The 23,214-nt window shown below is 37.9% G+C and overlaps 3 non-coding genes across 3 annotated transcripts; all 3 read left to right on the top strand.

Moving 5' to 3' along the window:
• Positions 1 to 12,618: 12,618 nt before the first annotated feature.
• Positions 12,619 to 14,613, top strand: LOC138914678 (small subunit ribosomal RNA). The gene has a single exon (XR_011420491.1). It is a non-coding gene; the product is annotated as a small subunit ribosomal RNA (ribosomal RNA).
• Positions 14,614 to 15,239: 626 nt separating this feature from the next.
• Positions 15,240 to 15,418, top strand: LOC138914677 (5.8S ribosomal RNA). The gene has a single exon (XR_011420490.1). It is a non-coding gene; the product is annotated as a 5.8S ribosomal RNA (ribosomal RNA).
• A 398-nt stretch (positions 15,419 to 15,816) lies between these two features.
• LOC138914679 (large subunit ribosomal RNA) lies at positions 15,817 to 19,772 on the top strand. Its single transcript, XR_011420492.1, has one exon. It is a non-coding gene; the product is annotated as a large subunit ribosomal RNA (ribosomal RNA).
• Positions 19,773 to 23,214: the final 3,442 nt, after the last annotated feature.

The raw sequence follows: 23,214 nt of genomic DNA, 5'->3' as shown, positions 1-23,214 counted from the left end.
GATGGCGCTTAAGTTGTATACCTATACATTACCGCTAAAGTAATGATTTATATTACTTGTGATATAATTTTGACTTTAGTGAGTAGGAAGGTACAATGGTATGCGTAGAAGTGTTTGGCGTAAGCCTGCATGGAGCTGCCATTGGTACAGATCTTGGTGGTAGTAGCAAATAATCGAATGAGACCTTGGAGGACTGAAGTGGAGAAGGGTTTTCGTGTGAACAGTGGTTGATCACGAGTTAGTCGGTCCTAAGTTCAAGGCGAAAGCCGAAAATTTTCAAGTAAAACCAAAAACGCAATATATACAAATCAAGCTAATATAATATACTTGAATAATTTTTGAACGAAAGGGAATACGGTTCCAATTCCGTAACCTGTTGAGTATCCGTTTGTTATTAAATATGGCCTCGTGCTCATCCTGGCAACAGGAACGACCATAAAGAAGCCGTCGAGAGATATCGGAAGAGTTTTCTTTTCTGTTTTATAGCCGTACTACCATGGAAGTCTTTCGCAGAGAGATATGGTAGATGGGCTAGAAGAGCATGACATATACTGTTGTGTCGATATTTTCTCCTCGGACCTTGAAAATTTATGGTGGGGACACGCAAACTTCTCAACAGGCCGTACCAATATCCGCAGCTGGTCTCCAAGGTGAAGAGTCTCTAGTCGATAGAATAATGTAGGTAAGGGAAGTCGGCAAATTAGATCCGTAACTTCGGGATAAGGATTGGCTCTGAAGATTGAGATAGTCGGGCTTGATTGGGAAACAATAACATGGTTTATGTGCTCGTTCTGGGTAAATAGAGTTTCTAGCATTTATGTTAGTTACTTGTTCCCCGGATAGTTAGTTACGTAGCCAATTGTGGAACTTTCTTGCTAAAATTTTTAAGAATACTAATTGGGTCAAACCAATTAGTTCTTATTAATTATAACGATTATCAATTAACAATCAATTCAGAACTGGCACGGACTTGGGGAATCCGACTGTCTAATTAAAACAAAGCATTGTGATGGCCCTAGCGGGTGTTGACACAATGTGATTTCTGCCCAGTGCTCTGAATGTCAAAGTGAAGAAATTCAAGTAAGCGCGGGTCAACGGCGGGAGTAACTATGACTCTCTTAAGGTAGCCAAATGCCTCGTCATCTAATTAGTGACGCGCATGAATGGATTAACGAGATTCCTACTGTCCCTATCTACTCAGTCGATTTTGGATTGCTCGAGTGAGCAGACGTGTGTTTTCGTGCGCTCCGTTAGTTAATTCAAAAACAACAGTCCCCGGTTAGCTACATAGCTGAAACTAGCACCAAAATTCGTGTTTATTGCCTGTGAAAACGTTTTCGGTTTTTTTCTGCATGAAAAACTGTGCGGTTGAGTGATATTTCGCGTTTTTCATTTTGTGAATTTTGTTTTCATATTTGCCTCATTTAGGCATATTTTATTTGACAGTTGTCTGAAAGGTAATTGTGACTTTGCTATTTGTCATATATTTGGTACGGAAATTGGACAAAGGTGTGTGACTTTGATAAGTGGTTCGAGCATTGGAATTTCAGCAAATCAGCTGATTGGGATACCAGATCAGCAAAATAGAGTCGGGGTTCCATCCAATATGGATGTTAGCGAGTCTGGGAGTGAACATGGGAGCAGCCGCAGTTCAGCCCGTGGAAGGACCGTGCGCGCTAGGGGAAACGCAGTATGGGGCCGCCGAGAGATGCATCACGGGCAAAGGTTCCAGCTATTGGTGGGACAAAGGACACGCCAGTGTCTTTAGATGAAGAAAATGAGCCATTATGGATGGAGATGCCGAGTGCTGCTGCGATTGCCGCAAGTTCAGCTGACCCTGTGAATGCTGCTCTGAACGCCGCTGAAAACGCCGCTGCGACTATTGACGCCCCAGATACTGCACCCATTGTTACTCCAGATATTCCGGTAGTCTCCATCATGGAGAAGGTAAAGATGGGAAGCGGTGCCATAGCACGAGAATTGGCGGACATCCGGACCTCGTTCGCGAAAGTATTGGTTGCCTCGACGACCAGCTCAAAACTGGCTGGAAAAATCCAGAATAATTTCAACAGGTATGAGGAGATTATCAGTGCTATGATGATTCACATTGGAGTCCTCGAGGATCGTGCAAGCAGACAACCAACGCCAACACCGGTCGTCTCGGCTGCCTCCTATGCAACTACTGCTGCAAGAGGCGCGCATCTTGTTGGCCAACCTGCTCCCCCCGTAGCCGCACCACGGAGCGTGAACATTCGCGAAACGTGGTCAGCGGTCGTTGCCGGCGACGATCCCACCCTCTCGGGAAGGCAGATTGCGGACAAAATCCGCAAGGAGGTTGCGCCCGCCCTGGGCGTTAGGGTTCATGAGGTGCGTGAGCTGAAGAGAGGCGGTGCTATTATTCGCACGCCATCTCGAGCAGAAATGACCAAAGTTGTCGCATCTGCAAAGTTCGCTGAGGTGGGCCTTAAGGTGTCGAGGAATCCGATTATAAAACCTCGGGTGATTGTGCAAGACGTTGACACCACCATAGGACACGAGGAATTTATGCTGGAACTCAAAGAGAAAAACTTTGAGGATTGGTCGATGAAGCAGTTTCAGAAAGCGGTGGTTTTGACCACAAAGCCCTGGTCTACTGCCAACGGTGCCACAATTAACGTGACACTGGAAGTAGACGACCAGGCGCTGAGCCTTCTAGATGGTGGCAGAGTTTACATCAAGTGGTTCTCTTATCGCTGTCGGCGGCAAGTGCGCACCTACGCTTGCCATAATTGCCTGGGATTCGACCACAAGATTGACAACTGCAGGTATACGAAGCAGGTCTGCCGTCAGTGCGGACAGGATGGCCACAAAGCGGTACAATGTTGTAACCCGGTGGATTGCCGTAACTGCCGGCATAAAGGGCTTCCCTCAGGACATTATATGCTCTCGGGAGGTTGCCCGATATACGGCGCGGTGATAGCAAGGGTGCAAGCTAGACATTAATATGTTCAGCTTCATCCAAGCAAATTGTGGCAAAGGCCGTTGCGCTTTCATCGAGCTTGCCAAGCAGGTGAGAGATGCTGGCCACCTGTTCGCACTAGTCCAGGAGCCCTACGTGGACACAGCTGGAAGAATGACTGGACTCCCTGGAGGGATGAGGGTCTTCGCAGACAAGAGGAGGAAAGCCGCAATCATAGTGGATGATGCAAATGCCATCTGCATGCCCATCGAGAGCCTGACGACGGAGTACGGAGTGTGCGTGAGTGTCACGGGAAGATACGGCACTATCTTTCTGGCCTCCGCATACTGCCGGCATAGAGCTGCTCTGGAGCCCTACACCGACTACCTGGATTCGGTCCTGCTGCTGGCCAGCACGACACCGACAATCCTTGGAATAGATGCTAACGCCGTGTCCCCCATGTGGTTTAGTAAATCTCCACCCAACTCTGGAGATAGTCATCGTCGCGAACGGGGACAGCACTTGACCGAGTGGATCATTGCAAGCGGTGCCTGTGTGCTCAACACAGCCAGCCAGGTGTTCACGTTCGATAATATTCGCTCCAGTAGTGATATCGACGTGACCTTCGCCAACGACGCAGCGCGAGCATGGGCTATGTTCGAATGGAGAGTCGACTTCTGGGATCTCAGTGACCACAACATTATCACTGTTGAGGTTACTCCAGATCCCAATAGGGCCGTTGAGAGCCTAGCTCCGGTACCGCAATGGAGACTCTCCAATGTAAGTTGGCGAAGATTCGGTGAGGAGCTAAGGAGTGCAGCAAGAGGTCTCGAGGAACTGGAGGAATCGCCGTTGGACGAACGAGTGTCTGCCCTCCGCTCTACCGTACAGGACGTGTGCGACAGAGTGATGGGGCGCAGGATGCCTGCAGAAAGGAGAAAAGTAATATGGTGGAATCCTGAACTGAGTACCAAACGCCAAGAGGTTCGGAGACTGAGGCGGAGGCTGCAGGAAGCTCGTCGGAGTGGTACCGATGATGCTGTGCAACTTGTTGCTGGTCTGAGGCTTGCTTCAGCCCAGTACAAGAAGCTTATCCTGACGACAAAGGAGCAAAACTGGCGGGACTTCGTGGGACGGCACAAAGATGATCCATGGGGGCACGTCTACCGAATATGCCGAGGCCGGAAGAAGACAACCGATCTCGGATGTCTTCGGTCGAACGGCGCGCTTATCGTAAATTGGCTCGACTGCGCAAACGTGCTTCTTCGCCACTTCTTTCCAGTTGCGGAGTCGACTGCACGCGTGGACGTACACCCTGGTGCCCCGCCAATTCTCGAATCCTTCGAGGTGGCGACCTGCGTCTCCAGGCTGAAAAGTCGGAGATCTCCGGGTATGGATGGCATCACGGGTGGCATCGTCAAGGAGGTATGGCGTGCCATTCCGGAGCACCTGACGTCGCTGTACTCTCGATGCCTCTCGGAAGGATACTTCCCTGACGAGTGGAAGCACCCGAGAGTGATACCGCTGGTAAAGGGGCCTGACAAGGACAGGAGCGATCCTTCGTCCTATCGTGGCATATGCCTTTTGCCAGTGTTCGGAAAGGTGCTCGAAGGACTCATGGTGAATCGACTCAAGGATGTGCTACCGGATGGCTGCAGATGGCAATTTGGATTTCGGCCTGGACGCTGCGTGGAGGATGCCTGGAGGCATGCCACAACCACAGTTGACAACACCACGTCGCAATACGTCCTTGGAATTTTTGTCGATTTCAAGGGAGCATTCGACAATGTGGAGTGGAGCGCAGTGCTCGATCGGCTTGTCGACGTCGGCTGTCGTGAGATAAGCTTGTGGAAAAGCTACTTCTCCGGCCGAAGGGCAAGCATCATCAGCAGGTATGAAGCAGCCACAGTCTCGGTTACACGGGGCTGCCCGCAAGGGTCCATTAGTGGTCCATTCATTTGGAACCTTCTGATGGATGTGCTGCTTCAGCGCCTAGAGCCACATTGTGCTGTGAGCGCGTATGCAGATGACTTGCTACTTTTCGTTGACGGGAATTCCCGTGCTGATCTGGAGCGAAAAGGCGAGCAGTTGATGAGCATCGTGGGAGCCTGGGGATCTGAAGTTGGAGTGAGCGTGTCCACCAGCAAGACGGCAATCATGTTGCTGAAAGGGAAGCTTTCGCAACGAAGGAGACCAACGGTGCGTTTTGCTGGAGCAAGCCTACCGTATGTCGAAAAATACCGGTACCTGGGCATCTTAGTCGGCGAGCGGTTGAGTTTCCTCCCGCATATCTCGGCAATTCGAGATCGGCTGACTGGAGTCGCCGCGGGGCTAGCACGGGTGCTTCGAGTCGATTGGGGACTCAGTTCCCGCGCAAAGAGGACCATATATAGGGGACTCATGATGCCATGTGCACTCTTTGGTGCCTCGGTCTGGTACAAGGCGGTGAGTAGGGGTAAATCCCTAAAACTCCTCACCTCGTGCCAGAGGACCATCCTTTTGGGATGCCTACCGGTATGCCGCACAGTGTCCACCGTGGCACTGCAGGTGCTTGCTGGTGCTCCTCCAATGGATCTTGACGCTCATCGGTCTGCTTTGAAGTTCAAACTACGGAAGGAAATCCCCCTGGATACCAACGACTGGCTGCATGGACTGGATATGACCGGGATGAACTGGAAGGACAAGATGGCTCTGCTAGACGAGCGTCTGCTAAATGAGTGGCAACTCAGATGGGATAGCGCGGATCACGGGCATGTGACTCGCGAATTCTTCCCAGAGGCAGCGTTTGTCTACAAGAGGAAAGACTTTGTCTTTACTCTAAAAGCCGGATTCTTACTGACAGGACACGGGTCGCTAAACGCATTCTTGCACGACAGGACTCTCAGCACCACGACCGCATGCTCATGTGGGGAGGTTGACGAGAGCTGGCTTCACGTGTTATGTGAATGCCGGCTGTACAATGAATTGCGTGACCTCGATGCTCTCGGAATTGTCCAGGACCAAGGAAGATGGATCGTCGCGGGAGTAGTAGAGACCCCAGAACGGATGCGTCTCCTAGAAGTTTTCGCGGATGCTGCCTTTTTAAGGCGAAGGATGGCTACGCGGATGGAAGGCGAACCACAGGCGCTGGGCTCTAGCCCAATCACCCCTGCTGTGTGGCTAGCGGCGAAGAATTCTACCACAGCTTGTCATAGCTTGTCGTAGGAGGCGACTAATATGGCATGGGTGCCCCATCCGAGCTTGTCGGAGCTTAAGGGGTGAGGCCTACCGAGCCTGTAATTTCGGTACCACGGGTTGAGCAGTTCCAAGGCTGCTCATTGAGGTCGGCCCCCATGTGGGAGTATCGTGGTGGCTGTGGTTGACACCCATATGCGGGTAGAGCCTTCGGGTTCGACGTGGAGTTGCGTCATACAACTCGGGTGCTGTGACCCAAAGATCAGTAGGGATTTAGATAGATCCCGCTCCTCAGCAAGGGGGAATGCTTGCCCGACAAGTAAGCATTCGAATTGCTACCGGGGTGGTTGCTATGTACATAGCTATAGCTTCTAGTCCGGGGCGTTGGTCTGGCGCTTAACCTAGACACATTGCACTATACACTCACTTGTGGGTGTATAAGAGTGCCGTGGTTGTAATCCCTTCAGTGTGGAACACGCCACGTTAAATAAGCTTCGGAGGGATCCGATGGACACCTGTCCCTATCTACTATCTAGCGAAACCACAGCCAAGGGAACGGGCTTGGAATAATTAGCGGGGAAAGAAGACCCTTTTGAGCTTGACTCTAATCTGGCAGTGTAAGGAGACATAAGAGGTGTAGAATAAGTGGGAGATATTAGACTTCGGTTTGGTATCGTCAATGAAATACCACTACTCTTATTGTTTCCTTACTTACTTGATTAAATGGAACGTGTATCATTTCCTAGCCATTATACGGATATATTTATTATATCTTATGGTATTGGGTTTTGATGCAAGCTTCTTGATCAAAGTATCACGAGTTTGTTATATAATCGCAAACAAATTCTTTAATAAAACGGTGCATTTATGTATTTTTGATTTGAAAATTTGGTATAACTCCAATTACTCAGGTATGATCCAATTCAAGGACATTGCCAGGTAGGGAGTTTGACTGGGGCGGTACATCTCTCAAATAATAACGGAGGTGTCCCAAGGCCAGCTCAGTGCGGACAGAAACCACACATAGAGCAAAAGGGCAAATGCTGACTTGATCTCGGTGTTCAGTACACACAGGGACAGCAAAAGCTCGGCCTATCGATCCTTTTGGTTTAAAGAGTTTTTAACAAGAGGTGTCAGAAAAGTTACCATAGGGATAACTGGCTTGTGGCGGCCAAGCGTTCATAGCGACGTCGCTTTTTGATCCTTCGATGTCGGCTCTTCCTATCATTGTGAAGCAAAATTCACCAAGCGTTGGATTGTTCACCCATGCAAGGGAACGTGAGCTGGGTTTAGACCGTCGTGAGACAGGTTAGTTTTACCCTACTAATGACAAAACGTTGTTGCGACAGCATTCCTGCGTAGTACGAGAGGAACCGCAGGTACGGACCAATGGCACAATACTTGTTCGAGCGAACAGTGGTATGACGCTACGTCCGTTGGATTATGCCTGAACGCCTCTAAGGTCGTATCCGTGCTGGACTGCAATGATAAATAAGGGGCAATTTGCATTGTATGGCTTCTAAACCATTTAAAGTTTATAATTTACTTTATAAACGACAATGGATGTGATGCCAATGTAATTTGTAACATAGTAAATTGGGAGGATCTTCGATCACCTGATGCCGCGCTAGTTACATATAAAAGCATTATTTAATACAATGACAAAGCCTAGAATCAATTGTAAACGACTTTTGTAACAGGCAAGGTGTTGTAAGTGGTTGAGCAGCTGCCATACTGCGATCCACTGAAGCTTATCCTTTGCTTGATGATTCGATAATAAACATAAATTTAATTGTGTTTATTTTGTTTGGCTTTTTTAAGTCAGAATATATATATATATAAAATATATATATATAAAATAATAATTATATTTAAATAAATTTTATTTAAATATATTTAACAATGGTAGCCATATGTATCGTCATCCTATTAGTGACGCGTATAAAAATATTCTAAGTCCGAACATGCAAATAAGAGACATATGCAAGTATATGTACTTCTTAAGGTAGCCAACTGAATCGTCATCCTATTAGTGACGTGTATACAAATATTCTAAGTCCGAACATACAAGTAAGAGACATATGCAAGTATATGTACCTCTTAAGGTAGCCAACTGAATCGTCATCCTATTAGTGACGTGTATACAAATATTCTAAGTCCGAACATACAAGTAAGAGACATATGCAAGTATATGTACCTCTTAAGGTAGCCAACTGAATCGTCATCCTATTAGTGACGTGTATAAAAATATTCTAAGTCCGAACATACAAGTAAGAGACATATGCAAGTATATGTACCTCTTAAGGTAGCCAACTGAATCGTCATCCTATTAGTGACGTGTATAAAAATATTCTAAGTCCGAACATGCAAATAAGAGACATATGCAAGTATATGTACCTCTTAAGGTAGCCAACTGAATCGTCATCCTATTAGTGACGTGTATAAAAATATTCTAAGTCCGAACATACAAGTAAGAGACATATGCAAGTATATGTACCTCTTAAGGTAGCCAACTGAATCGTCATCCTATTAGTGACGTGTATAAAAATATTCTAAGTCCGAACATACAAGTAAGAGACATATGCAAGTATATGTACCTCTTAAGGTAGCCAACTGAATCGTCATCCTATTAGTGACGTGTATAAAAATATTCCAAGTCCAAACATGAGTTATATGGATATGAAAATAATATTAAGTTCTAGTATGGATATGAAAAAAATGAGTTATATGGATATGGGAAAAATAACAAGTTCTAGTATGGATATGAAAAAAATGAGTTATGTGGATATGGGAAAAATAATAAGTTCTAGTATGGATATGAAAAAAAAATGAGTTATATGGATATGGAAAAGAATACAGAGTTCTAGTATGGATATGGAAAAATGAGTTATATGAATATGGGAAAAATGATAAGTTCTAGTATGGATATGAAAAAATATTGAGTTATATGGATATTAAAGAAATAATAAGTTCTAGTATGGATATGGAATAAAATGAGTTATATAGATATGGCAAAAAATTTAATGTTCTAGTATGGATATGAAAAAAATTAGTTATATGAATATGGGAAAATTTATAAGTTCTAGTATGGATATGGGAAAAATAATAAGTTCTAGTATGGATATAAAAAAATATTGAGTTATATGGATATTAAAGAAATAATAAGTTCTAGTATGGATATGGAAAAAAATTAGTTATATTGATATGCTAAATAATGAGTTATATGCATATGGGAAAAATACTAAGTTGTAGTATGGATATGGGAAGAATACTGAGTTCTAGTATGGATATGGGAAAAATAATCAGTTCTAGTATGGATATGAAAAAATATTGAGTTTTATGGATATTGAAGAGATAATAAGCTCTAGTATGGATATGGAAAAAATTAATTATATTGTAATAGTAAATAATAAGTTATATGGATAAAATTAGGTTCTAGTATGGATATGAAAAAAATTAGTTCTATGGATATGGGAAAAATAAAAAGTTCTGGTATGGATATGGAAAAATATTAAGTTATATGGATATTAAAGAAATAATAAGTTCTAGTATGGATATGGAATAAAATGAGTTATATAGATATGGCAAAAATATAATGTTCTAGTATGGATATGAAAAAAATTAGTTATATGAATATGGGAAAATTTATAAGTTCTAGTATGGATATGGGAAAAAGAATAAGTTCTAGTATGGATATGAAAAAATATTGAGTGATATGAATATTAAAGAAATAATAAGTTCTAGTATGAATATGGAAAAATATTATTTATATTGATATGGTAAATAATGATTTATATGGATATGGGATAAATACTAAATTCTAGTGTGGATATGGAAAAAACGAGTTATATGGATATGGGAAAAATAATAAGTTCAAGTATGGATATGGAAAAAAATTAGTTTAATAGTTATAGGTATGGAAAAAAATTAATTATATAGATATAGAACAAAAAATAAGTTATATGGATATGGTGGCATCAGTACGAAATATGCCCAATTTACATACACCGGAGCCGCAGTACGATAAATACCCAATATTTAGACGTCGTGGCCAAAAACATATATAGGGAGGCAGTGCTCGCCGACCGGCCGTATTGTTCAAAATTTATGTTTATCATATTATTTTGGCAATGCTATATATAAATGATATCTTATACATATAATTCAATTATAGCGATATGGAAATACCATATTATATGTATAAAGAAAAAAAATGTATAATAAAATATACATTGACATACAAATATGGCTAGTTGTATGGATATGCCGTATTCATTATATGGATACGGCATATAGATTATATAAATATGACCAAAAAATATTTTATATTGATATGGCAAATAAAGAAATTACTTGAATATGGAAATAAAAGAAGTTATATTGATATGGAAGAAAATAATGAGTCATATAGATATGTTGGCATCAGTACGAAATATGCCCAATTTACATACACCGGGGCCGCAGTACGAAAAATACCCAATATTTAGACGTCGTGGCCAAAAACATATATAGGGAGGCAGTGCTCGCCGACCGGCCGTATTGTTCAAAATTTATGTTTATCATATTATTTTGGCAATGCTATATATAAATGATATCTTATACATATAATTCAATTATAGCGATATGGAAATACCATATTATATGTATAAAGAAAAAAAATGTATAATAAAATATACATTGACATACAAATATGGCTAGTTGTATGGATATGCCGTATTCATTATATGGATACGGCATATAGATTATATAAATATGACCAAAAAATATTTTATATTGATATGGCAAATAAAGAAATTACTTGAATATGGAAATAAAAGAAGTTATATTGATATGGAAGAAAATAATGAGTCATATAGATATGTTGGCATCAGTACGAAATATGCCCAATTTACATACACCGGGGCCGCAGTACGAAAAATACCCAATATTTAGACGTCGTGGCCAAAAACATATATAGGGAGGCAGTGCTCGCCGACCGGCCGTATTGTTCAAAATTTATGTTTATCATATTATTTTGGCAATGCTATATATAAATGATATCTTATACATATAATTCAATTATAGCGATATGGAAATACCATATTATATGTATAAAGAAAAAAAATGTATAATAAAATATACATTGACATACAAATATGGCTAGTTGTATGGATATGCCGTATTCATTATATGGATACGGCATATAGATTATATGGATATGACCAAAAAATAATTCATAAAGAAATTATATGAATATGGCAGAAATAATTGGTTATATTAATATGATCAAATAATACTTTATATAAAAAAGTGAATATCTTTGGTTGGGTGGCAAAGAGAATTAAATATGCCCGATATATAGACGTCGTGGCCAAAAACTACTATAGGGTGAAGTGCTTGTCTGTTGGTCTATATATATACATATAATATTTTATGCGTACACATTATTATTATAGATAGTTAATATCTATCGTATGGGTGGCAAACGGAATTAAATAATTTCGATATTTAGACGTCGTGGCCAAAAACTACTATAGGATGGTCAGTGGTTGTCCACCAATTAATTATTGAACAAACCATATGAATATCATATGCTGTTGTCAATATAATGTATATCAATAATAATAAAAAATAAGGATGGTACAGTAAGTAGTCCATCTACTATTGAACAAAATATATTATAATATATACTTTTGTTATCAATAGAACAACATATATTAAAATCAAAATATTATCCGTATAAATTTGTTTCTTAAATGAAATTAAGACTTGGCTACGCGGTTAATATTATAAACCCATGATAATAAGGTGAAACAGAGGTCAAGTTTCTATTATATATAGAATAACAAATTGTTTCCGACTTTTATCGTTAATCTTTGGTGGCAGGTATATATGATAATTTATATTAAATTATTATATCCCCTGTCGTTTGGGCACAGAGTATCGCTTGCCGGTACAATGTGTTTACAAAAAGCATTATAATAAAATATAATTGCAATATTAGTGATCAAAATAATTTCATATGCGCTCGGTTTTATATCATATATTACCAGAGAGTTATATGGAAAAGATAAATTTTAAATTTATCATCAAAATGCAAATGATTTAACTCAATATTTATATTGGTTAAACAAAAATTGTACATGTGTGGATACAATAATTATGTATGTTGAACAAAAATGATATTTTAGAATGAAATATGTATATATAATATAATAAAAACTTATAGAAAGAACAATATATATTGAAAATTGTGTTATAAAAAAGTTGTACTTTTTCTTTAACATCAATTATAAACTTGTTATATTAGTGGCGAAACAAGTAAAAATTAAAGAACGTATACGAATGCCATATAAAAATGGCCGTATTCGAATTAAAATAGAATTATTTCACAAAGCAAAAAAAAAATATTGAATTAAAATCAATATTTAAGAAAAACCGAACATATAAAATGGAAATAAAATCTATTATATTTATATTACTAATTTCTATTCAAAAAATATGAATGAAATATGAACGAAAACATTATTCTGGTTGATCCTGCCAGTAGTTATATGCTTGTCTCAAAGATTAAGCCATGCATGTCTAAGTACACACGAATTAAAAGTGAAACCGCAAAAGGCTCATTATATCAGTTATGGTTCCTTAGATCGTTAACAGTTACTTGGATAACTGTGGTAATTCTAGAGCTAATACATGCAATTAAAACATGAACCTTATGGGACATGTGCTTTTATTAGGCTAAAACCAAGCGATCGCAAGATCGTTATATTGGTTGAACTCTAGATAACATGCAGATCGTATGGTCTTGTACCGACGACAGATCTTTCAAATGTCTGCCCTATCAACTTTTGATGGTAGTATCTAGGACTACCATGGTTGCAACGGGTAACGGGGAATCAGGGTTCGATTCCGGAGAGGGAGCCTGAGAAACGGCTACCACATCTAAGGAAGGCAGCAGGCGCGTAAATTACCCACTCCCAGCTCGGGGAGGTAGTGACGAAAAATAACAATACAGGACTCATATCCGAGGCCCTGTAATTGGAATGAGTACACTTTAAATCCTTTAACAAGGACCAATTGGAGGGCAAGTCTGGTGCCAGCAGCCGCGGTAATTCCAGCTCCAATAGCGTATATTAAAGTTGTTGCGGTTAAAACGTTCGTAGTTGAACTTGTGCTTCATACGGGTAGTACAACTTACAATTGTGGTTAGTACTATACCTTTATGTATGTAAGCGTATTACCGGTGGAGTTCTTATATGTGTTTAAATACTTGTATTTTTTCATATGTTCCTCCTATTTAAAAACCTGCATTAGTGCTCTTAAACGAGTGTTATTGTGGGCCGGTACAATTACTTTGAACAAATTAGAGTGCTTAAAGCAGGCTTCAAATGCCTGAATATTCTGTGCATGGGATAATGAAATAAGACCTCTGTTCTGCTTTCATTGGTTTTCAGATCAAGAGGTAATGATTAATAGAAGCAGTTTGGGGGCATTAGTATTACGACGCGAGAGGTGAAATTCTTGGACCGTCGTAAGACTAACTTAAGCGAAAGCATTTGCCAAAGATGTTTTCATTAATCAAGAACGAAAGTTAGAGGTTCGAAGGCGATCAGATACCGCCCTAGTTCTAACCATAAACGATGCCAGCTAGCAATTGGGTGTAGCTACTTTTATGGCTCTCTCAGTCGCTTCCCGGGAAACCAAAGCTTTTGGGCTCCGGGGGAAGTATGGTTGCAAAGCTGAAACTTAAAGGAATTGACGGAAGGGCACCACCAGGAGTGGAGCCTGCGGCTTAATTTGACTCAACACGGGAAAACTTACCAGGTCCGAACATAAGTGTGTAAGACAGATTGATAGCTCTTTCTCGAATCTATGGGTGGTGGTGCATGGCCGTTCTTAGTTCGTGGAGTGATTTGTCTGGTTAATTCCGATAACGAACGAGACTCAAATATATTAAATAGATATCTTCAGGATTATGGTGTTGAAGCTTATATAGCCTTCATTCATGGTGGCAGTAAAATGTTTATTGTGTTTGAATGTGTTTATATAAGTGGAGCCGTACCTGTTGGTTTGTCCCATTATAAGGACACTAGCTTCTTAAATGGACAAATTGCGTCTAGCAATAATGAGATTGAGCAATAACAGGTCTGTGATGCCCTTAGATGTCCTGGGCTGCACGCGCGCTACAATGAAAGTATCAACGTGTATTTCCTAGACCGAGAGGTCCGGGTAAACCGCTGAACCACTTTCATGCTTGGGATTGTGAACTGAAACTGTTCACATGAACTTGGAATTCCCAGTAAGTGTGAGTCATTAACTCGCATTGATTACGTCCCTGCCCTTTGTACACACCGCCCGTCGCTACTACCGATTGAATTATTTAGTGAGGTCTCCGGACGTGATCACTGTGACGCCTTGTGTGTTACGGTTGTTTCGCAAAAGTTGACCGAACTTGATTATTTAGAGGAAGTAAAAGTCGTAACAAGGTTTCCGTAGGTGAACCTGCGGAAGGATCATTATTGTATAATATCCTTACCGTTAATAAAAAAATTTGTTAATACAAATTTAATACAAATTACCAATATATATATATATATACATAATAATTATAATAATAATTATACCAAAAATATGATCTTAAAAGTAAAAGATCAAATAAATTTCGAACAAGCAAATCGAAATATTGTAATAATATAATATTATTATTACAAATAAATTAAATAGAAACAAACATAAAATTCGAACAAGCAAATCGAATTATTAATATAATAAAATATATTTTATATATTTATTATAAACTTTTGTGTGTATATGGACCATAATATACACGCGTTGCGAGATGTATTGGCCAACTAATTTGATGATGATCATACATTGGATAATGCAACAACCTAAAATATACAATGTTGTACCTGGTTTCAGGTTAATGTTTTATATAAAATTATCAATATATATTAACAAACAAATGCCATTACAAATAATACTTTGATATATATTGTTTATATAAAACTAAGACATTTCGCAGCATTTATTTTAGGTATATAAATACATTTATTGAAGGAATTGATATATGCCAGTAAAATGGTGTATTTTTAATTTCTTTCAATAAAAACATATTTGACCAAATTTAAAACCAATATTATAAAACTCTAAGCGGTGGATCACTCGGCTCATGGGTCGATGAAGAACGCAGCAAACTGTGCGTCATCGTGTGAACTGCAGGACACATGAACATCGACATTTTGAACGCATATCGCAGTCCATGCTGTTATGTACTTTAATTAATTTTATAGTGCTGCTTGGACTACATATGGTTGAGGGTTGTAAGACTATGCTAATTAAGTTGTTTATACAAATTTTATAATAAAATTTTATAAGCATATGGTATATTATTGGATAAAAATAATTTAATTATTTTATTCATAATATTAACAAATATATGAAAAACATTATCTCACAATAGTAATTAAACTTTGAGAAAAACGAAGAGGAATATTTTCTTTTTCAATCAAATAATACTGAGAAATGTCTAGCATAAAATATTATCTAGAATTGTCTCTTATTAATGATTTGAAATATGAAAAACGTTGACAATATTATTATTCTTCGTGAATTCGTTACAAATAAATGCCATTAATATATATATACGTCAGCTTTAAACGAATTTAATAAAATGTTTTATCATTATATATAAAGAATTAATTGCAAATAAAAGTTATATACAACCTCAACTCATATGGGACTACCCCCTGAATTTAAGCATATTAATTAGGGGAGGAAAAGAAACTAACAAGGATTTTCTTAGTAGCGGCGAGCGAAAAGAAATCAGTTCAGCACTAAGTCACTTTGTCTATATGGCAAATGTGAGATGCAGTGTATGGAGCGTCAATATTCTAGTATGAGAAATTAACGATTTAAGTCCTTCTTAAATGAGGCCATTTACCCATAGAGGGTGCCAGGCCCGTATAACGTTAATGATTACTAGATGATGTTTCCAAAGAGTCGTGTTGCTTGATAGTGCAGCACTAAGTGGGTGGTAAACTCCATCTAAAACTAAATATAACCATGAGACCGATAGTAAACAAGTACCGTGAGGGAAAGTTGAAAAGAACTCTGAATAGAGAGTTAAACAGTACGTGAAACTGCTTAGAGGTTAAGCCCGATGAACCTGAATATCCGTTATGGAAAATTCATCATTAAAATTGTAATATTTAAACAATATTATGATAATAGTGTGCATTTTTTCCATATAAGGACATTGTAATCTATTAGCATACCAAATTTATCATAAAATATAACTTATAGTTTATTCAAATTAAATTGCTTGCATTTTAACACAGAATAAATGTTATTAATTTGATAAAGTGCTGATAGATTTATATGAATACAGTGCGTTAATTTTTCGGAATTATATAATGGCATGATTATCATTGATTTTTGTGTTTATTATATGCACTTGTAGGATTAACAATGCGAAAGATTCAGGATACCTTCGGGACCCGTCTTGAAACACGGACCAAGGAGTCTAACATATGTGCAAGTTATTGGGATATAAACCTAATAGCGTAATTAACTTGACTAATAATGGGATTAGTTTTTTAACTATTTATAGCTAATTAACACAATCCCGGGGCGTTCTATATAGTTATGTATAATGATATTTATATTATTTATGCCTCTAACTGGAACGTACCTTGAGCATATATGCTGTGACCCGAAAGATGGTGAACTATACTTGATCAGGTTGAAGTCAGGGGAAACCCTGATGGAAGACCGAAACAGTTCTGACGTGCAAATCGATTGTCAGAATTGAGTATAGGGGCGAAAGACCAATCGAACCATCTAGTAGCTGGTTCCTTCCGAAGTTTCCCTCAGGATAGCTGGTGCATTTTAATATTATATAAAATAATCTTATCTGGTAAAGCGAATGATTAGAGGCCTTAGGGTCGAAACGATCTTAACCTATTCTCAAACTTTAAATGGGTAAGAACCTTAACTTTCTTGATATGAAGTTTAAGGTTATGATATAATGTGCCCAGTGGGCCACTTTTGGTAAGCAGAACTGGCGCTGTGGGATGAACCAAACGTAATGTTACGGTGCCCAAATTAACAACTCATGCAGATACCATGAAAGGCGTTGGTTGCTTAAAACAGCAGGACGGTGATCATGGAAGTCGAAATCCGCTAAGGAGTGTGTAACAACTCACCTGCCGAAGCAACTAGCCCTTAAAATGGATGGCGCTTAAGTTGTATACCTATACATTACCGCTAAAGTAGATGATTTATATTACTTGTGATATAAATTTTGAAACTTTAGTGAGTAGGAAGGTACAATGGTATGCGTAGAAGTGTTTGGCGTAAGCCTGCATGGAGCTGCCATTGGTACAGATCTTGGTGGTAGTAGCAAATAATCGAATGAGACCTTGGAGGACTGAAGTGGAGAAGGGTTTCGTGTGAACAGTGGTTGATCACGAGTTAGTCGGTCCTAAGTTCAAGGCGAAAGCCGAAAATTTTCAAGTAAAACCAAAAACGCAATATATACAAATCAAGCTAATATAATATACTTGAATAATTTTGAACGAAAGGGAATACGGTTCCAATTCCGTAACCTGTTGAGTATCCGTTTGTTATTAAATATGGGCCTCGTGCTCATCCTGGCAACAGGAACGACCATAAAGAAGCCGTCGAGAGATATCGGAAGAGTTTTCTTTTCTGTTTTATAGCCGTACTACCATGGAAGTCTTTCGCAGAGAGATATGGTAGATGGGCTAGAAGAGCATGACATATACTGTTGTGTCGATATTTTCTCCTCGGACCTTGAAAATTTATGGTGGGGACACGCAAACTTCTCAACAGGCCGTACCAATATCCGCAGCTGGTCTCCAAGGTGAAGAGTCTCTAGTCGATAGAATAATGTAGGTAAGGGAAGTCGGCAAATTAGATCCGTAACTTCGGGATAAGGATTGGCTCTGAAGATTGAGATAGTCGGGCTTGATTGGGAAACAATAACATGGTTTATGTGCTCGTTCTGGGTAAATAGAGTTTCTAGCATTTATGTTAGTTACTTGTTCCCCGGATAGTTAGTTACGTAGCCAATTGTGGAACTTTCTTGCTAAAATTTTTAAGAATACTAATTGGGTCAAACCAATTAGTTCTTATTAATTATAACGATTATCAATTAACAATCAATTCAGAACTGGCACGGACTTGGGGAATCCGACTGTCTAATTAAAACAAAGCATTGTGATGGCCCTAGCGGGTGTTGACACAATGTGATTTCTGCCCGTGCTCTGAATGTCAAAGTGAAGAAATTCAAGTAAGCGCGGGTCAACGGCGGGAGTAACTATGACTCTCTTAAGGTAGCCAAATGCCTCGTCATCTAATTAGTGACGCGCATGAATGGATTAACGAGATTCCTACTGTCCCTATCTACTATCTAGCGAAACCACAGCCAAGGGAACGGGCTTGGAATAATTAGCGGGGAAAGAAGACCCTTTTGAGCTTGACTCTAATCTGGCAGTGTAAGGAGACATAAGAGGTGTAGAATAAGTGGGAGATATTAGACTTCGGTTTGGTATCGTCAATGAAATACCACTACTCTTATTGTTTCCTTACTTACTTGATTAAATGGAACGTGTATCATTTCCTAGCCATTATACGGATATATTTATTATATCTTATGGTATTGGGTTTTGATGCAAGCTTCTTGATCAAAGTATCACGAGTTTGTTATATAATCGCAAACAAATTCTTTAATAAAACGGTGCATTTATGTATTTTTGATTTGAAAATTTGGTATAACTCCAATTACTCAGGTATGATCCAATTCAAGGACATTGCCAGGTAGGGAGTTTGACTGGGGCGGTACATCTCTCAAATAATAACGGAGGTGTCCCAAGGCCAGCTCAGTGCGGACAGAAACCACACATAGAGCAAAAGGGCAAATGCTGACTTGATCTCGGTGTTCAGTACACACAGGGACAGCAAAAGCTCGGCCTATCGATCCTTTTGGTTTAAAGAGTTTTTAACAAGAGGTGTCAGAAAAGTTACCATAGGGATAACTGGCTTGTGGCGGCCAAGCGTTCATAGCGACGTCGCTTTTTGATCCTTCGATGTCGGCTCTTCCTATCATTGTGAAGCAAAATTCACCAAGCGTTGGATTGTTCACCCATGCAAGGGAACGTGAGCTGGGTTTAGACCGTCGTGAGACAGGTTAGTTTTACCCTACTAATGACAAAACGTTGTTGCGACAGCATTCCTGCGTAGTACGAGAGGAACCGCAGGTACGGACCAATGGCACAATACTTGTTCGAGCGAACAGTGGTATGACGCTACGTCCGTTGGATTATGCCTGAACGCCTCTAAGGTCGTATCCGTGCTGGACTGCAATGATAAATAAGGGGCAATTTGCATTGTATGGCTTCTAAACCATTTAAAGTTTATAATTTACTTTATAAACGACAATGGATGTGATGCCAATGTAATTTGTAACATAGTAAATTGGGAGGATCTTCGATCACCTGATGCCGCGCTAGTTACATATAAAAGCATTATTTAATACAATGACAAAGCCTAGAATCAATTGTAAACGACTTTTGTAACAGGCAAGGTGTTGTAAGTGGTTGAGCAGCTGCCATACTGCGATCCACTGAAGCTTATCCTTTGCTTGATGATTCGATAATAAACATAAATTTAATTGTGTTTATTTTGTTTGGCTTTTTTAAGTCAGATATATATATATATATAAAATATATATATATAAAATAATAATTATATTTAAATAAATTTTATTTAAATATATTTAACAATGGTAGCCATATGTATCGTCATCCTATTAGTGACGCGTATAAAAATATTCTAAGTCCGAACATGCAAATAAGAGACATATGCAAGTATATGTACTTCTTAAGGTAGCCAACTGAATCGTCATCCTATTAGTGACGTGTATACAAATATTCTAAGTCCGAACATACAAGTAAGAGACATATGCAAGTATATGTACCTCTTAAGGTAGCCAACTGAATCGTCATCCTATTAGTGACGTGTATAAAAATATTCTAAGTCCGAACATACAAGTAAGAGACATATGCAAGTATATGTACCTCTTAAGGTAGCCAACTGAATCGTCATCCTATTAGTGACGTGTATAAAAATATTCTAAGTCCGAACATACAAGTAAGAGACATATGCAAGTATATGTACCTCTTAAGGTAGCCAACTGAATCGTCATCCTATTAGTGACGCGTATAAAAATATTCTAAGTCCGAACATGCAAATAAGAGACATATGCAAGTATATGTACCTCTTAAGGTAGCCAACTGAATCGTCATCCTATTAGTGACGTGTATAAAAATATTCTAAGTCCGAACATACAAGTAAGAGACATATGCAAGTATATGTACCTCTTAAGGTAGCCAACTGAATCGTCATCCTATTAGTGACGTGTATAAAAATATTCTAAGTCCGAACATACAAGTAAGAGACATATGCAAGTCAATGTTCGTCGTAAAATAGATGATTGATTCGTCATCCTATTAGTGACGTGTATAAAAATATTCCAAGTCCAAACATGAGTTATATGGATATGAAAATAATATTAAGTTCTAGTATGGATATGAAAAAAATGAGTTATATGGATATGGGAAAAATAACAAGTTCTAGTATGGATATGAAAAAAATGAGTTATGTGGATATGGGTAAAATAATAATTCTAGTATGGATATGAAAAAAAAAATGAGTTATATGGATATGGAAAAGAATACAGAGTTCTAGTATGGATATGGAAAAATGAGTTATATGAATATGGGAAAAATGATAAGTTCTAGTATGGATATGAAAAAATATTGAGTTATATGGATATTAAAGAAATAATAAGTTCTAGTATAGATATGGAATAAAATGAGTTATATAGATATGGCAAAAAATTTAATGTTCTAGTATGGATATGAAAAAAATTAGTTATATGAATATGGGAAAATTTATAAGTTCTAGTATGGATATGGGAAAAATAATAAGTTCTAGTATGGATATAAAAAAATATTGAGTTATATGGATATTAAAGAAATAATAAGTTCTAGTATAGATATGGAAAAAAATTAGTTATATTGATATGCTAAATAATGAGCTATATGCATAGGGGAAAAATACTGAGTTCTAGTATGGATATGGGTAAAATAATAAGTTCTAGAATGGATATGAAAAAAAAATTTCGTTCTAGTATGGATATGAAAAAATATTGAGTTTTATGTATATTGAATAGATAAGAAGCTCTAGTATGGATATGGAAAAAAATTAATTATATTGTAATAGTAAATAATAAGTTATATGGATATAGGAAGAAAATTAGGTTCTAGTATGGATATGAAAAAAATTAGTTCTATGGATATGGGAAAAATAAAAAGTTCTGGTATGGATATGGAAAAATATTAAGTTATATGGATATTAAAGAAATAATAAGTTCTAGTATGGATATGGAATAAAATGAGTTGTAGAGATATGGCAAAAATATAATGTTCTAGTATGGATATGAAAAAAATTAGTTATATGAATATGGGAAAATTTATAAGTTCTAGTATGGATATGGGAAAAAGAATAAGTTCTAGTATGGATATGAAAAAATATTGAGTTATATGAATATTAAAGAAATAATAAGTTCTAGTATGAATATGGAAAAATATTATTTATATTGATATGGTAAATAATGATTTATATGGATATGGGATAAATACTAAATTCTAGTGTGGATATGGAAAAAACGAGTTATATGGATATGGGAAAAATAATAAGTTCAAGTATGGATATGGAAAAAAATTAGTTTAATAGTTATAGGTATGGAAAAAAAATAATTATATAGATATAGAACAAAAAATAAGTTATATGGATATGGTGGCATCAGTACGAAATATGCCCAATTTACATACACCGGAGCCGCAGTACGATAAATACCCAATATTTAGACGTCGTGGCCAAAAACATATATAGGGAGGCAGTGCTCGCCGACCGGCCGTATTGTTCAAAATTTATGTTTTCATATTATTTTGGCAATGCTATATATAAATGATATCTTATACATATAATTCAATATTATATAAGTATATGATGAATATGAAATTATATATGTATAAAGAAAAAAAATGTATATAATAAATATACATTGACATACAAATATGGCTAGTTGTATGGATATGCCGTATTCATTATATGGATACGGCATATAGATTATATAAATATGACCAAAAAATATTTTATATTGATATGGCAAATAAAGAAATTACTTGAATATGGAAATAAAAGAAGTTATATTGATATGGAAGAAAATAATGAGTCATATAGATATGTTGGCATCAGTACGAAATATGCCCAATTTACATACACCGGGGCCGCAGTACGAAAAATACCCAATATTTAGACGTCGTGGCCAAAAACATATATAGGGAGGCAGTGCTCGCCGACCGGCCGTATTGTTCAAAATTTATGTTTATCATATTATTTTGGCAATGCTATATATAAATGATATCTTATACATATAATTCAATTATAGCGATATGGAAATACCATATTATATGTATAAAGAAAAAAAATGTATAATAAAATATACTTTGACATACAAATATGGCTAGTTGTATGGATATGCCGTATTCATTATATGGATACGGCATATAGATTATATAAATATGACCAAAAATTATTTTATATTGATATGGCAAATAAAGAAATTACTTGAATATGGAAATAAAAGAAGTTTTATTGATATGGAAGATTATAATGAGTCATATAGATATGTTGGCATCCCCAATTTACATACACCGGGGCCGCAGTACGAAAAATACCCAATATTTAGACGTCGTGGCCAAAAACATATATAGGGAGGCAGTGCTCGCCGACCGGCCGTATTGTTCAAAATTTATGTTTATCATATTATTTTGGCAATGCTATATATAAATGATATCTTATACATATAATTCAATTATAGCGATATGGAAATACCATATTATATGTATAAAGAAAAAAATGTATAATAAAATATACATTGACATACAAATATGGCTAGTTGTATGGATATGCCGTATTCATTATATGGATACGACATATAGATTATATAAATATGACCAAAAAATAAT

Source organism: Drosophila takahashii, unplaced genomic scaffold (genome assembly GCF_030179915.1).
Source record: "Drosophila takahashii strain IR98-3 E-12201 unplaced genomic scaffold, DtakHiC1v2 scaffold_74, whole genome shotgun sequence".
In the NCBI taxonomy this organism is placed as follows: domain Eukaryota; kingdom Metazoa; phylum Arthropoda; class Insecta; order Diptera; family Drosophilidae; genus Drosophila; species Drosophila takahashii.
Note: the sequence above shows the minus strand (reverse complement) of the source record. Positions and strands in the feature narration are given on the sequence as shown.